The sequence below is a fragment of the Belonocnema kinseyi genome, chromosome 1 (genome assembly GCF_010883055.1).
Source record: "Belonocnema kinseyi isolate 2016_QV_RU_SX_M_011 chromosome 1, B_treatae_v1, whole genome shotgun sequence".
Classification (NCBI taxonomy): Eukaryota; Metazoa; Arthropoda; class Insecta; order Hymenoptera; family Cynipidae; genus Belonocnema; species Belonocnema kinseyi.
In genome coordinates, this window is record NC_046657.1 from 94,527,884 (window position 1) to 94,542,818 (window position 14,935).

The 14,935-nt window shown below is 34.1% G+C and overlaps 1 pseudogene; it reads left to right on the forward strand.

Moving 5' to 3' along the window:
* The window catches only part of LOC117169835, a 37,497-nt pseudogene that overhangs the window by 1,034 nt on the left and 21,528 nt on the right, over positions 1–14,935 (forward strand).

Here is a 14,935-nt window from a genome sequence, read left to right on the forward strand (position 1 = left end):
CCCCTCTTCCTCTCGTTCCTTCCTCATTTTTTATATTATTTTATTTTGACTGTCTTATTTTATTAATTTTTTATATTTACACTTTCCTCTATTCCGAATCTTAGTTCCCCTGTCCTTATCTCCTCCTTTTAATGTTACCAATTTTTCTTTTACTGTGCCTTCCTTTTTTTCGCACTTTAATTAATACCCCATTTTTTCTGTGACAAATTTACTATAATATCTGAATATATAGTTTACTAATACAACGTTACTGTATGATTGCATATGGACTTGAGATTTCCCAGTGCTTTTTTGTATCATCATGAGATACCTGTTATTGCTCAATGTTGACTCAGCATAGGTCTAAAGCCCCTTGATTTATTTTTTAGGTAGGTAATAAAATCTAACAGAAGGCCCCGCAGGCCTGGAATTTCCAGATGCTATGTCCGTTTAGTAAGCCATGAGTTTCTTTTCTTATAAAAATCAATTAGCGAAATCTATACTCGTTAATTGAAAATGGTCAGTTTTATCAAGATATAAATACTTACACCCTGTCGATGGTTAACCTACTTTCGAAGCTAGTACGATCTGTGTGCTCCAGAAAACCATATTTTTAGCAATAAAATATTTCGTGAATTTATTTGATGAGCAAAAATTTATAAAAATAATATTATAATAAATATTATAAGATAAAACTACGTTCCTTTTTTCAATTTAAACAAAGAATTAAACCAAATTGGGTTAAGAGTACAAAATCAAGATGGCCTTTCGTTGAGAAAAATATTATACATTGCATGAATTCCTGCCAATAATTCCTTTCGGTCTACGCCCACTATAAATTTATTTGAAACTTCATGGAATTGTTAACTTCTGCTTATGCAATTGTGATTCATACATTAGTTTTAATTTTGAACGGAATTCAAACAATAAGTTGTAATTAGATTTACTTTATACATGGGAAAAATTGTACATTAAAAATATTTATATTAGCTACTTTTGCAAACTTCGCTTCTTAATTCTCCCTTTCTGTTTTCGCACGATTTAGTGTTTCGGAATTTCTCGTAAGACTGACCATTAAATATGCAAATACAGTCACTGCCTGGTAGAAGCGCCGCGCCAATAAATCTGTCAACTGTTTTGACTTATTTACATTCTCATTATTTATGATTGTTTTATCTGAGATTCGGAAGTTCGCCAATAAAGAAATTAGAGTTAAGCTTCGCTTTTCTTGCCTGATTAGTAGAATTGATTAATATATTGAAGACTTCTTTTTCGATCGTCGAAGTTGAGCAGTGATCGGCTCGGTTATATTCGGATAGGCGCCGTCATAATAGATAGGGTGGTATTCACCAGCTCGTAAGCTACCTTCACTCTCGAACTAATATTAATATAGAAGAGATCACACAGACACATCTTTAGCAAAAAAATTTTTATTCTATTTAACCCACAAAAAGTGTGCTGGAATGTCTGTTAGCATGTTCGCTATCATTCCCCAAATTTTGAAGACAAAATCTTCACTATTGTAGGAAAAAAGCCAGGGGAATTCTAACACTGATCAAATCGATACTACCCGAGTAAAGTGCTTCGACTTGAGTTCGACTTGGTTATGTCTTGAGTTCGTCTCCAAGACATCGATATCTGGCTGTGTCTCAAAACTGAGAGAAGACATAGGCCTTCGTCTTTCTTTTATGGCCAAGACAGGTAAAACGGCGTTTACTTGTATTAAGTCGAGCCTTGTCTTAGCTCAGACGACGTTTACTTCACTCAAGACGAGCCTTGTCTTGGCTTAGATTATCTAACCTTTTTTGGCTCATAAATGAGATTAAATTTGATGAATGAAAAATTTTTAATTATTAAATTAGTTATTTTTAATTTAAAAATTCAGAATCGGTGGGTCTGAACGAGTATAACCCTTAAAAATTTTCTTCAAAAAAATAAAAATTGCAACTTTCTAGAAGGTTGCAGTCATAAAAATAGGACTCAAGAGATAAACTTATGTCTTCAAGACATAAAAACTTTTCTCCGAGACATACATTGAAGTCTGGCTCCGTCTCAAAACTGAGACATGCTCAAGTCGAACTTTTCGACTTCAGCATGTCTTGATGGGGGCAAATCAAGTCGAACTCAAGTTAAAGCATTTTTATTCGGGTAGTGTCTAAGCTCCACACCAAAAATTATCAAATTTAGCAAAATTAAACAATTTTGAATTAATCCACAAAAAAAGTGTGCACGGACAGTGAATCAACAACCCAAAACACATATAGATATATTAGTTAATTCCACTGGGCATAAAAAAAATTTTTTTTTTTTGCACAAATATACACGAAAAATCGCTCTGTTTTTGTCGATTTCACGTCTTGTTTTGCGTTTTCCGGGAAAATATGAACCAGCTGGATTATTTCGACCCTGGATTCGGATTCAGCGATCCCAAAAACATAAATATGCTGTTTAAGTCCACCATGCATGAAAACATATTTTTTTCAAAAATATACACGAATGATCGCTGTTTTCGTTAATTATACGTCTATGTTTGCGTTTTTCGAAAAAATATGAGCCTACTGGATTATTTGGACCCCCGATTCGAATTGAGCGACCCCAAAAACATATAGATATGATGTTGTAGTCCGCCGGGCAGACAATTTTTTTGTGTCACGGTGTTATTATTAACCTTCCCTTAAAAATGGAAGGGGAAGGAGAAGGAGAATTAATATACTCCCCCTCCCCCCAAGCCCTTATCTGGATCAGCACTTGGTAATTTCTTGCAGGATTTGTTTCAAGATAGACTCTATTTAACAATGGTTGGAAGTGATTCATAAAAATTATATCTTTTTCCTCTCACGGATATACTGTGTGTCACTTTTTTCTTAACTGTTATACCTAATAAATTTTAATAAGCCTCTTATGAACGGTGAAACTTCATGTTTGGTGCCTTTAATTGATTGACGATTATTTTTGAGAAACTTTCCTTAAAATATATTTAAACTTTACTTCATTATGCGTTTGTCTGCTCATGCTAAGTTCTTTGATATTCTGCCAAAATACGTACTATATTTTATACGTACTTACAAAATACGTATTTATTTTTACGTACTTATTCATATTTTTGGAAAAAATGAATTTAAGAAAAATCGTTGCAGGGTTTAAAAACTTAGATTATGAACTTTGAATAAAGTATAGGCCCATTGGCAGGGGCTTCAAAAAGTTTAATTATTTCAAGACCTGAAAAATAAGAATATTTTACAGTGATTCCTGCAGAAAATTCTATAAAACTTTATGTTGCTCATATGAATTCCGAAAAATACTAAATAAAGCAAAAAAAACTAATGTTCACAAACTGGTGAAAAAACTAACGCGGCTTTGCATTGCTTTTAAAACCTTTTATTGATTCAATTTTGTTAAATATGATACAATAATTGTACATGAGTATTCTTATTATTGCTGTACCTATTTTTACTAGTTACTTACGAGCCTAAGTTAGTCGTTTATTTTTATTTTGTACTTTATCTTTAATTTTGTCGAGCCAGACGTTAAATATCTTATTTTCATTATCGGGAAAAATAAGGTAGAACAAAACTACAGACAGGGTCTTTTATGATACTGTACGCACTTTCACAGCGCATCGTTCAAAGGCCCTTAAGGGCATGTGATACTTACAGTTTCCCCCGCTTTTTTTCCATGAAAATGAAAATTTTTAAAAACTGAGTTCGGAGATGCTATAAAATATTATAACGGACGTCCCCGGACTCTTTTTTGAGGAATAATAACAACAAAATTTATTGTGCTAAATAAAAATTTTAGTCATGTGCATTATTTTGAGGTTACGTCGTCTTTCATTTCTGTCTTTCCGATAATCTGGAAATTATTTATTAAATAAACTTTTTTGATTACCTGCAAACAAGGTTAGTTCCGGGAGATTAGTTACTATGTTTATTTGTTAGTCCAAAGTTTTCGGCCAAAAATATTGTGTAGTTTGCAAGCAATGCTCGGGTGAATTGTAACACACATAACCTCGAAATATACACGCACGTTCGTAGCAATATGAACAATTTTCTGATAAAAAAAAAACATAAAAAAGTGTGTGGGGACGTCCGTTAGCATGTTCGCTATCATTTCCCAGATTTTGAAGGCAAAATATTTCTTACCCTAGGTAAAAAGCCGGGGGAATCTAACACTGAAAAAATCGATCGTGTGTGGACGTCCGTTATCATGTTCGCTATAATTTCCCAAAGTTTTAAGACAAAATATTTATTATTCTAGAAAAAAAACCGGTGGAACCTAAAACTGGTAAAATCGACAATTTTCTAAGTATCACATGCCCTTAAGTAAAAAAATTCTTAATCTCTCTTTGTTGCGATTAAATATTTAGTAAGTTAAGAATATATTATAGGTCATAAGTTTCCATTTGCAATTGCTATCTTTCTTATGGTCCATTTACACCTCGCTTTCTAGCAGGCGGAAAATGTATCTTCCTCTCACACTACCCCGTGAAGATGCCATGCATTTATCTCATTCTAGATGAAAAAAACTGGAAATACGTCTTATGCCTATTATGCCGGCGGAAAGTGTGTAATGGCCACCCGACGATAGTCACGCATGGGCACTTCGAGGGTGCCCGTAACAACCCGCAGTAACGGGCGAAAATGTGTAGTTCCCGCCGGCTGGTGCGGGTGTGGGAATGCGCTTACCGATTGCTTGCCGTTGCAAACTTCATTGCTCCAAAAGGCCACAGCAGACATTTGTATGCGTTCAACGTCTTGCTTATCGTGCTCTAGGTCTAGGACAAAAAATAATATGTGCAGGAAATTCCGCGTCCTAAAGTTGCAGTTTGAGTTCATTTATTTGGCAAAGGGCCGTGCTTGATCCTTTTTGGCAGCTGGTGAAACGGAATGGGCTGGGCTTTTAGCAGCGGCGTAGCCAGGATTTTTTTTCGTGGGGGGGAGGGCTTCAGGCTAAAGCATAAGGAAAGAGTGGGGAAAAGAGCAATTAAATAATAAAAGTAATTCATAATGCAATGCAACAAATAAACAATTATTAGAATAAAAATATCTATCTGTATTTAATACTATATTGCAGGATATTATATACATAATCACATGCATTAGTTGTGTATCTTATATCTACAATAAAAATATCTATGTATATTTAACAATATTTTGCAGGATATTATATAAATGATTATATACATTAGCCGTAAAGGCCTTGCATCTTAAAAGTTAGTTCTACGCGTTTTATTTTCGAACGTATCTATTATGTTCTGTACATCTATTATGTTCTGTGCATCTATTTGCACATCACGGTGGATAGTCATTAATGCTTATCCATTTAATCGCTCTTCACAGGTACTATTGTGAAGATACGTCTTTAGTTTTTTCATGGTGGAAAAGCTTCTTTCAACGGGGGCTGTAGTAACAGCCAGAGTTGCCAATAATTTCAGCAGAATATAAATATTGGAGAAAAACTGTTTATCACGATATCTTAAAGTTTCGAAAGCATATTTGGGCAATTCATCGCTTCGGTTTTTCCATTTGTAAACGCATATTTCCCTCTCAGATTCTAGCCTTTTAGTAGATGCATGTGGATCATGGTCACTTTTGTTAAATAAAAGTGCAGGTTCTATGTCTTCAAAGGACGATGAGACACAGAAAATGGAAAGGACACGCTGAAGCGAAATAATCTTTCTTTTATGCACTACAAAGTGCTCGCTTAGAGATTTTATTATTTCCTCTAAATATGGTACACAAACAACGCTCTTCTGTAATACTTAGGGCGACCATCGCATCGGTCCGGATTTTCCCGGACATGTCCTCATTTTAGGGCTTGTGTGAGTTGTCCTACAGGATTTTTTTACTTTGTCCGGGGTTTTGTCCGGATGTTTCAAATGAATTATTTTTATTTTTCAATTAATTTTTGGACCTTTTTTTGTACAAAATGTTATAATTCAATGCCATTTATGATATTGATTAGAATGCATTAGGGTTCAAAAATAAAAATATAAGCTATTAAGCGTTGATGAAATTTAATAAAACAGTTCATTTGAAAATTGTGTTTAAAAAATTTCTTTTTAATTTAATCCTTTGTATTCTAGTATACCGTACATTGTCCTGTTTTCAACTATTTTGTTCAACTTTGTACTCTTTTTTTCAAACTTTTCTGTCATATTTTGTCATATTTTTCAAACTTTTATATCCTACTTTGCCCTCTTTTTAAAATAAATTTTTGACATGCTTTGTCCTCATTTTAAAGGTACTTTTCCTACTTTCCGAAAATTAATTATGATCATCCTAGTAATACTCCTCAGGTTTTTGTAATGAGTAGTTCTCTCTATGCCATTGCGTTCCAACGACTCCAAGAATGGATGGAGTACCTCCTATTTCCGCGCCAATATCTGAAGGTTTTTAAAATAATTTTTCGAATTCTTTATCAGCATCGTTTCTTAATACTTGAAACTTTCCGAGAACAATTTCTACATGACTGATTGCATTACTTAAATCGACGAATTTACTTTGCAAGTTGACAGACAAAGAGTGAGTTAAGCTCATAACTTTTTCTGAGACTTGAAAAATAATTATAAATTGAAAAGTACATACACATCTTCAATCTCTCCAACAAAGCAGTTACATATACTTTATACAATGTTAGCATCAGCGTCACACCCCTATAATCTTTAACCTCCTCTCCTTTGCCTTTGCTTACTATTGGTATAACTACTCCTTTTTTCCATAACTCTGGCCACCCCTTTCTTTCCATACTCGATTACACATTATCCATGCCCATTCTTCTAGTTCCTTCCCTCCACATTGCCGTACTTCATTTGAAATCTCATCTATACCAGGTACCTTTCCATCCTTCATTATTCCTATAGCCTTAACTATTTCTTCCCTAATTATGTCTTCTTCCTCATCTCTTTCTCTACCATATTTTCCTCCCTTTCTAATTTTTCTCTCTACTTCTCCTAACAAATCCAAAAAATATTACTTCCATTCTACTATTTCAATATCTTGGTTTACTTTTTTTCTTTATTTCTTTCCCTATTTACTACCTTCCATACCTCTTCTTCCATCCTAGCCTTTTCCGCTTCTTTCTCCAACCTTTTATTCTCTTCCTCTTTCTTTTGATCACACAACTCAGTATACTCTTTCTTTTTTCCCTATATTCTTCCGCGTTACTTTTTTCTTTCTTCCACTTTCTTAATTCCTTTCTGACCTCCTTTTTTCTCTTTACAATCCTCATCCCATCCACTTCTATTCTCCCCTTTACGAACTTCCTTTTTGCTTGTCCACTTTACTCCTCTTTTTATTTCTCCTATCATTTTTTCCATCTCTTCCTCCACATTTCCTTTTCCCATTTTGATATTTCTGACCTTTTCTCTAAACTGTTCTGTTCTTTCCCTGGACCAATCACCTTTTCATAAACTTTTTGCATTTGCTCCCCTTTTATTCATATTGCTATTGCTTTTTTATCCCTCTAATGTCACTATTAAAGGAAAGTGATCCGAATCAATATAATCGCTTACCTCTAGTTTCTTAACTTTCTCTCTTACCTCATCATCCACTATCACATAAACAATTACCGTTCCCTTTTCACCTCCTGAGTGTGTACATTCTCCTTTCTCATCTCCTTTTATATTTCCGCTTAAGATATACCATCCCAACTCCTGCAAGCTCTTCAATAACTTGTTTCCCTTTCCATTTAGTACCTTATCTTTGGATTTTCTTCCTCTCTCTTCTCTCCATTCCCTCCCTCCTCTGCCTCCTGTTCTCACATTGAAACCCCACCTATTATCAGCCTAATCTTTTCCTTATTTTCTTCAATCATTTCTTTCATCTCTGCTTTCTCCTGCATATCACCGTTCACATGAACCCCCACTACCTTTCATTTCTCTCTTCCCATCTTTACTTTTCTACTATAAATCCTTCTTTTTGTTCTTTCCTCTCTTTCTTATCTTTCCCTAATATACATTCATTCCTTACTCCCATAACCATTCCTCCCATTGCTCTGCCCTTTTTATTCTTCCTCTTTGAATTTTGCACTTGCCATTTGTAACCTCTTGGTAACCTTCCACTAACGTCTCCATCATTATGATTACATGCCATTGTGTCAAGTTTCTCATAAACTCCCTATCCTTTCTCTCTAATCCTTCAATATTCCAGTAACATATCTTCCATTTTTCCTTACTTTCGATTATCGTCTCTTTTTCCTTCTTACTATTTCTTATTTTCCTATCTTCCGCTCATTCCTTTCCTAATTTCCCTGCACTTCATTTGTTACTAGATGTTCCCTTTCTTCATCCCAATCCCACCATACTCAATCTATCTGTATTCTCCCATACTTAACCCATGTTCTTCGTCTCTTTTTTCTTTCCTCTTCCGCTACATTCCTTAACTTATACTGCATCTTCCATTCTACACATGTCAAATCATCCTCTATTATCTCCGAACTTCTATATAACATCCTGTTCTTTGTCATCACTTCTCTCTTATGTTCTCATTTCTTTAGTTTCACCAGTACCATTTTCTCCCCTATTCGCTCTTCCCTTCCTACAATTCTTATACTTTCTCAATCATAAATGATGAGAATGTAAAAATAATATGAAAATGTACATAAAGGGTGTCCCAGGCTCAAGTATCCGGACTTATGTATACAAATAAAAATATAAATAAAAATTCTGTTTCCAAAAATCAGGTAAAGTTTCAGCTTTTGAGTTATAAAATATTAAGAGTAGACCAATCAGGAGCGCGGTATAAAAAGACGTGCGTGCATGAGCGTACTTGAGTCTGGGACATACTGTATATTGTATAAATAGGAAGAGTAAAACATTAAAAAATAAATAAAAATCTGTCGGTTTCGTGGGCACATTCTCATCGCGGGCGGCTCACTTCGCTCGCAAGTTTGAATGCGCCTAGGGCGCGCGACTGTTGGTTCTCGCGCTTCGCGTTCGATACTATATTTATCTCGCGCTATGCGCTCCATCTTTGTGCACAGACTTTTTAAAAATAAAGGTCTAAGAATCGACAACAGTAATCTGGTGATTGCGAATTCCCTTTTATTAAAGCTCCTTCGGCTTTAACGAACACATTCTCATCACGTATCTCATGCTTCTAACTCGAGTTTATTCCCATAAATGTGTATTATTATAATTCATAACATGCATTGATATTAAACCAAACGCTGTTTCATTGTCTCGTTAAAAAAGTGCATTTTTTAAACAAAATTTTGTTGTTAAACATTTTATTGCAACTTTTGGCGTTTTTTCATAAATTAAATTTGCTCATTTCCAATGTTATTTTTATATGAATAATTTTTTCATGAATAATTTTTTGATAGTTCTGTTTTTGGTTTTATTCGTAAAAAATAGCATTAAAAATATAAAAAATCTAATTTTCTGAAACCCCACACACGAAACGAAAAAGAAATTAAAAGACAAAAGTTGTGATGAGTATGAGCCCACGCAGCGGTCAGACTTTTGTTTGACCTTTAAGGATGATTTTCACGATTAAAGCGAAAACTACACACCCTATCAAAAAGTGATTCATAATATATTTTTAGATCTTTTTCAAATGTACAATTTTTGTCGACTCATCTTCACCGTATTTTGCATAGTTTGACCGAAAAATGTAATTTTTGGATTTTCCATTATGTTGTATGCTGTCAAAAATTTAATTTCCGATTTTTCAAGAAAATTCCAAAAGTTGCTACGAATATCTTGTTGGACATTCAAAAAGCAACAATTTTCTAGCCTTGATTTTTTTAATATCGTGTGTTATTTGGCTTGAAATGCTCATTTTCGTGTTTGATGGAATTTTGTGAATGCTATTACTCTGGCAATTTTTGGTTTTATGGAAAAAGTCATCATGATAAATTGATTAAATTTTTGAATACTATAAACATCCATACAGAAAATTTTTGAATTTTGAAAAAAGTGATCTCAAAAATATTCAAAATGCGCTCGTTTTTTGAATTTTCATCCAAAATGGCTGGCTAACGAACTTTACCTTTAGTTTAGCACACTGAAAGAGTGTACCGAAGGCCAATCTAATAGATTATTTTTTTCAAAAGTTATCGTGCTTAGAGACAGACATTCATACAGACAGTAAAACGTAAAGATTTGACAAAAACTGAAGGGGGGGGGGTCAAATTTTACACAAATCTAATACCTTCTCTGATGAAAAAATGTTATCTATTTATTGTTTCTTAGCTTGTGTCGTGTGTCGAAAAATTTAATTTTGTATTTAAATGTTCTTTTTTATAAATAAAACAAAAACTACGTGTCCTATAAAAAAGTAATAAATAACAAATTTGTAGATATTTTTGAGTGCACAATGTTTGTCTTATCATTTTTTTCCTATCTTGCATAGTTTGCTGGAAAAAGCTATCGTTGATTGTACAGACTGACTCAATGGATCTAAAAAAGTGGAGTTTTTGTGAAAACCGATTAAGTCCAATTTTACATAAAACCAATACCTTCTAATTAAGACGAGAATGTCAAAATTATCGTAAAGAAATTCGAAAATAGAGGTCTCAGTTATTAATCAATTGTCAATGAATTTGCATTCAATAATAATTTATTGTCTATCACTCAAAATATCTGATTCACTGTCAGCAAATTTATTATTTAATGCCAATCATGACTTACACTTCGAGGCTCTCAGATCATTTACGTAAGAAGAAGCGGTTCCCAAGTGAGTACAAATCCTGCTATTAATCATTGTCTTTTTGCTCAGCAATTAAAATCGTATACTGTACAGAAATATCGACTAACAATGATATTTTACTTATCCATTGAGAATACTTTTAAGCGTCTTTATTCATTCAAATGAAAAATATACAATTTATTTATTTATATGTCGACACCTGCCCCCTTGTTAAAATGTATTATTTAATACGCAATTAAATAATTAATGAGTTGAACAATTTTTGTCTTAAGGCTTTTTTCGTTGAGAAAGTATTGCGTTGGAAGGCGAGACTGCAACGAGCAGTCCTTGCAGCGAAATTATTTTTAGAGCTACCCCCATTATTGATTCGCCCAAGCTCGAGAGTATATCGAAATATGTATGCATCCAATATCTACACTAAGAGTTATGGTTTCTTAAATAAGAAACGTTATTTAAGTTTTTTAAATTGACAAGCATAGAGGTGAAACAAGCTTCTCCAGCTTACTCCCTTTTATGCGTTTATACGGTATCAACAACAAAAAATTCAAGAATTAGATTTTTTAAATCAAGTTATTGGCGGAACAAATTATTTGAAACTGTTCTCAAGAGGATTTTAAATATATTAGAAGCCTTTATATAGAATTAGCTATATATCACATGGAGCTTTTTTTTAAATAAATTCATTTTTAATAAGCAATAGCTATTGCTTTTTAAAATCGAGTCGAGCTGAGTCGAAAATAGTCATTATTGCACATCTAAATTGCCTCATGTAGAGGAAATTATTTACACAACCATCATTAATAAAATATAATGAAGAAAACAGACCCCCCCCCCCTCTCTCTCTCTCATACATACCGACTTTCACATCAGGCAAACACAATTCCTTCGCCCCTTAGTCGTACAAGATAACATGTCATTTGTGTACAAATTTCCTCCAAAGATTTTTGCTCGGATTTTTCACTCTTCAACGCACTTAGTTGTAATTAAAAGTGTTTTCCTTATAAAACAAGTGGATTTCCTCCAATGCTACCAGTTTTCCATACAGAATAGATTAAGCATCTGAAAGTTAATTCTGTTTCCACGCGAATCGTGTTTTTCGAGAAATGTCAGTTTTTATGATGTATACTAAGAATATTTCTTATGCCCATAAAAATATGTTTAAATTTTCATTTAAGTGGCAAATCTTATGAAATTTTTGTGCTTTTTCATTAAATAGTGTTCAATTTTCTTCTACTATTTAATCAAAGTCATAGGGAATAAACCTTATATCACGTAAGGTACATAAATAAAAAGTAAAGCAGAGTCACTTAAATTCCAATAAAATATTTTTTCCGTGTATCTACTTTTTGCTCCTGTCGCTACAAATATTTTTTTCAAGAAAGACAGGGGATTTTCGATTTAAGAAACAGTATGGACACACAGTCCGAAAATTTTAGAACTTTCTTATTACTATAAATTACGATAAATTTTGGAAATTTTCGGCAAGCTTACATATGACCAAAAATTCTGGAAATTTAAGGTATACAAAGTAATTACTTCGGGAGAAATCCTAAAACTTTAAAAATGTCTGGTTAATTTATAAATTACCGGAAATTTCCAAAAATTTAAGGGGTTCAAAAATGTCCCAACCTTTAAGTCATTTTTTATCATTTATATGTAATTTATCGGTATTTTATGGTAACTTATCGTTTCGGGTTGATCCAATCATAATTCTCTACTCAAAATCAGTCTGTCGCGTGTCAACCTATATTTAGAAAATGATTTAGTTGAATGAACAAAATTGTTATTGATTCGACCATACAATATGGTTATTATATGAAGAACAAAATATTTGATCCAACTAAACTTGTTGGTTGTTTTAACCAAATCTTTTTAAAAATTTATAAATTACTAAAAATTTCTGAAAATATATGGTATCCAATGGTTTTTGGGAGAAATACAAAATTTTCAAAATGTTTGGAAATTTTTGTTATTTTATTGTAATTTATGGTTAATTCATCAGTAATGTATGGTAACTTTTCATTTCGGGTTAGTCGAATCACACTATAAGGTCGTACATTCCACCTTGATCAAAAAGTTTTAGGACTTTATTTTAAAAATCAAAAATACAAGTTTATTCATCATAATCGATATTGTCCCCTTCGAAGTACTCCCTATCGACTGCAACGCACTTGCTCCAGCGCTTGATCCAATCCTCGAAACATTTTTTATAATCAATTTGCGGTATAGCTACAAGACTCAGCGATGCGATGCGGCATCGTAACGCAAGGAATAGCCGTCTAGAGTGGTCCCGAGCGGCTCTGTTGCGGCAGCCAATCTGAGGTTACTATCAATTGAACTGTTTTCGCGTCGTGCGTTGACAGTCAAATATTTTTCGCCTCTACAATGGATCCTCTGATCCGCAGTTTGCTCTTTGGAGTTGTTTTCTTTAATTTTAAATTCTTTTAAATGTTTCTCACATAACGCACCAAACCAACCAAAAAATCCAGACAAATGAAAAACAAAATCACTCGAACTTAGTGTCGACGATGCCACAAACGTGTGGTTGTACGAGGTTATGTGATAAAACGCTCTGATTGGTCCTTTGACATTCGACGCGAGAAGGTTGCGGCGCGAAAAGTTGAGTTGAATCAACTATTCGCTCTCTGTTACTTGCGGCGCGGCGCTTGCTTGCGGTTCCACAACGGGCTGTTTGCGACGATTTTACTATATACCAGGCTTAACGCGTTCCGCGGAGCGGTTTCTTAAGTCGACCGAATAGGAAAAAGTCGCAGGGAGCCAAATCAGGTAAATTCGGTGGTTATTGGATGGTATTCGTTTCGTTTTTAGTCAAATGCTAACGGATAACGAGGGCATTGTGCAAAGTCGATGAAATTTTTTTTTGGTAAAAAATCGAAACCACACACAAAGATAGATGTACACAATGCGACGTCACTTCAACAAATGTCAAGCTATCAAGCTGCAAATCTGACAGAACGTCGATGACACTTCTACCAATACGACAAAAAAAAATTGAAATCGGCGGAACGAGAGCGCCACACGGTGACGAGTCCTAAAACTTTTTGATCAAGGTGGTATATTACGTAACGCAATTTCTCGGCGGTTTTGGACTCCCCGATGTACTCATAAAGTCAGTCTGTCAACTGCCAACTTATAGTGCCAAAGTAGAGTTATAATTTCGGTACTCCTTGAAAGTAATTTTTAATCGAAATGCGCTAGGAAAAGTATTTTGGCAACACCCGCGTCGAAAATAAGGAGTTACAAGCCTCTAAATCATGTGCAAAGTGCTTCAAACCAGCAGTTCCTATACGAGAGCAATGGACACTTAACCCTTGAGATAAGGCATGATAATCATAGTTTTGGGCATTGCCTTCAGGATATCTCAGGCAAATCCAAATATAAACATTCAGTGGCTTGTGAATCATTTCCTAATATTAAGAAATATACGCGCGAGAGTACTCGTGCACTGTCCCTTTGTTTCTACGCTGGTGGTTGTTCACGCATCGTTGAGCACTGACCAGTTATACTTACAATTCACTCAAGAGACGAGTATATTGGTGCATGCATATTTTGAACTGCATCTATTTTGCGAATAGACGTAGTATATGCGCAGGTGTAATTTAGAGATATAAGTAAGTTTCCACCCCAGGAAAATAAAAAAATATTAAAATTATTTTTTAATTATACACATTTTTGTGTGAAAATGCAATACAGGATCGTAATTTTAATGAAAAGGTGAAAATAATTTTCTCTGCGTGTAAATAGACCGAAAGCTCGAATATTTTACAGAGGAGGAAAAACTTTAGTTATAATGTACAATCGACCTTTTGTATTGATCAAAACGAAGCCTCGAAGCTATTACAAGTTAAAGAGACTGAGAGTCGACACGCGGTCTTTCTAAGTTGTACTTTCATACGTCATACATGGTGTAAATGCGTACACCTGACTTTACAACTTGGAATTAAGTTGCGAGTTCCACATATAATATACACTGAAAAGATGAATATTTTTTAAAATATCAAAAAAAATCTGTTTTCAGAATTTATCTGTACCAGAAGAGTATGATAATCTACCACTCGTGGGAAAGTGTTGTCCTGTGGGTCAGATTTTATGGAAAAATGAAAACACCAAAGCTTTCTGTTATCCTTCCAACTCATCTGATTTTTCCTCCAAAATGAAAGTATTTTCACCACTCTTCAGTGATTTCAACAAGACGGGATTTGAGGCCCCTGGCGATCAAAGAAGCATATTCGTCGCCGTTATTGGGGATCCTTGTCGATATCAAAGGTACTGGAAATCTACGA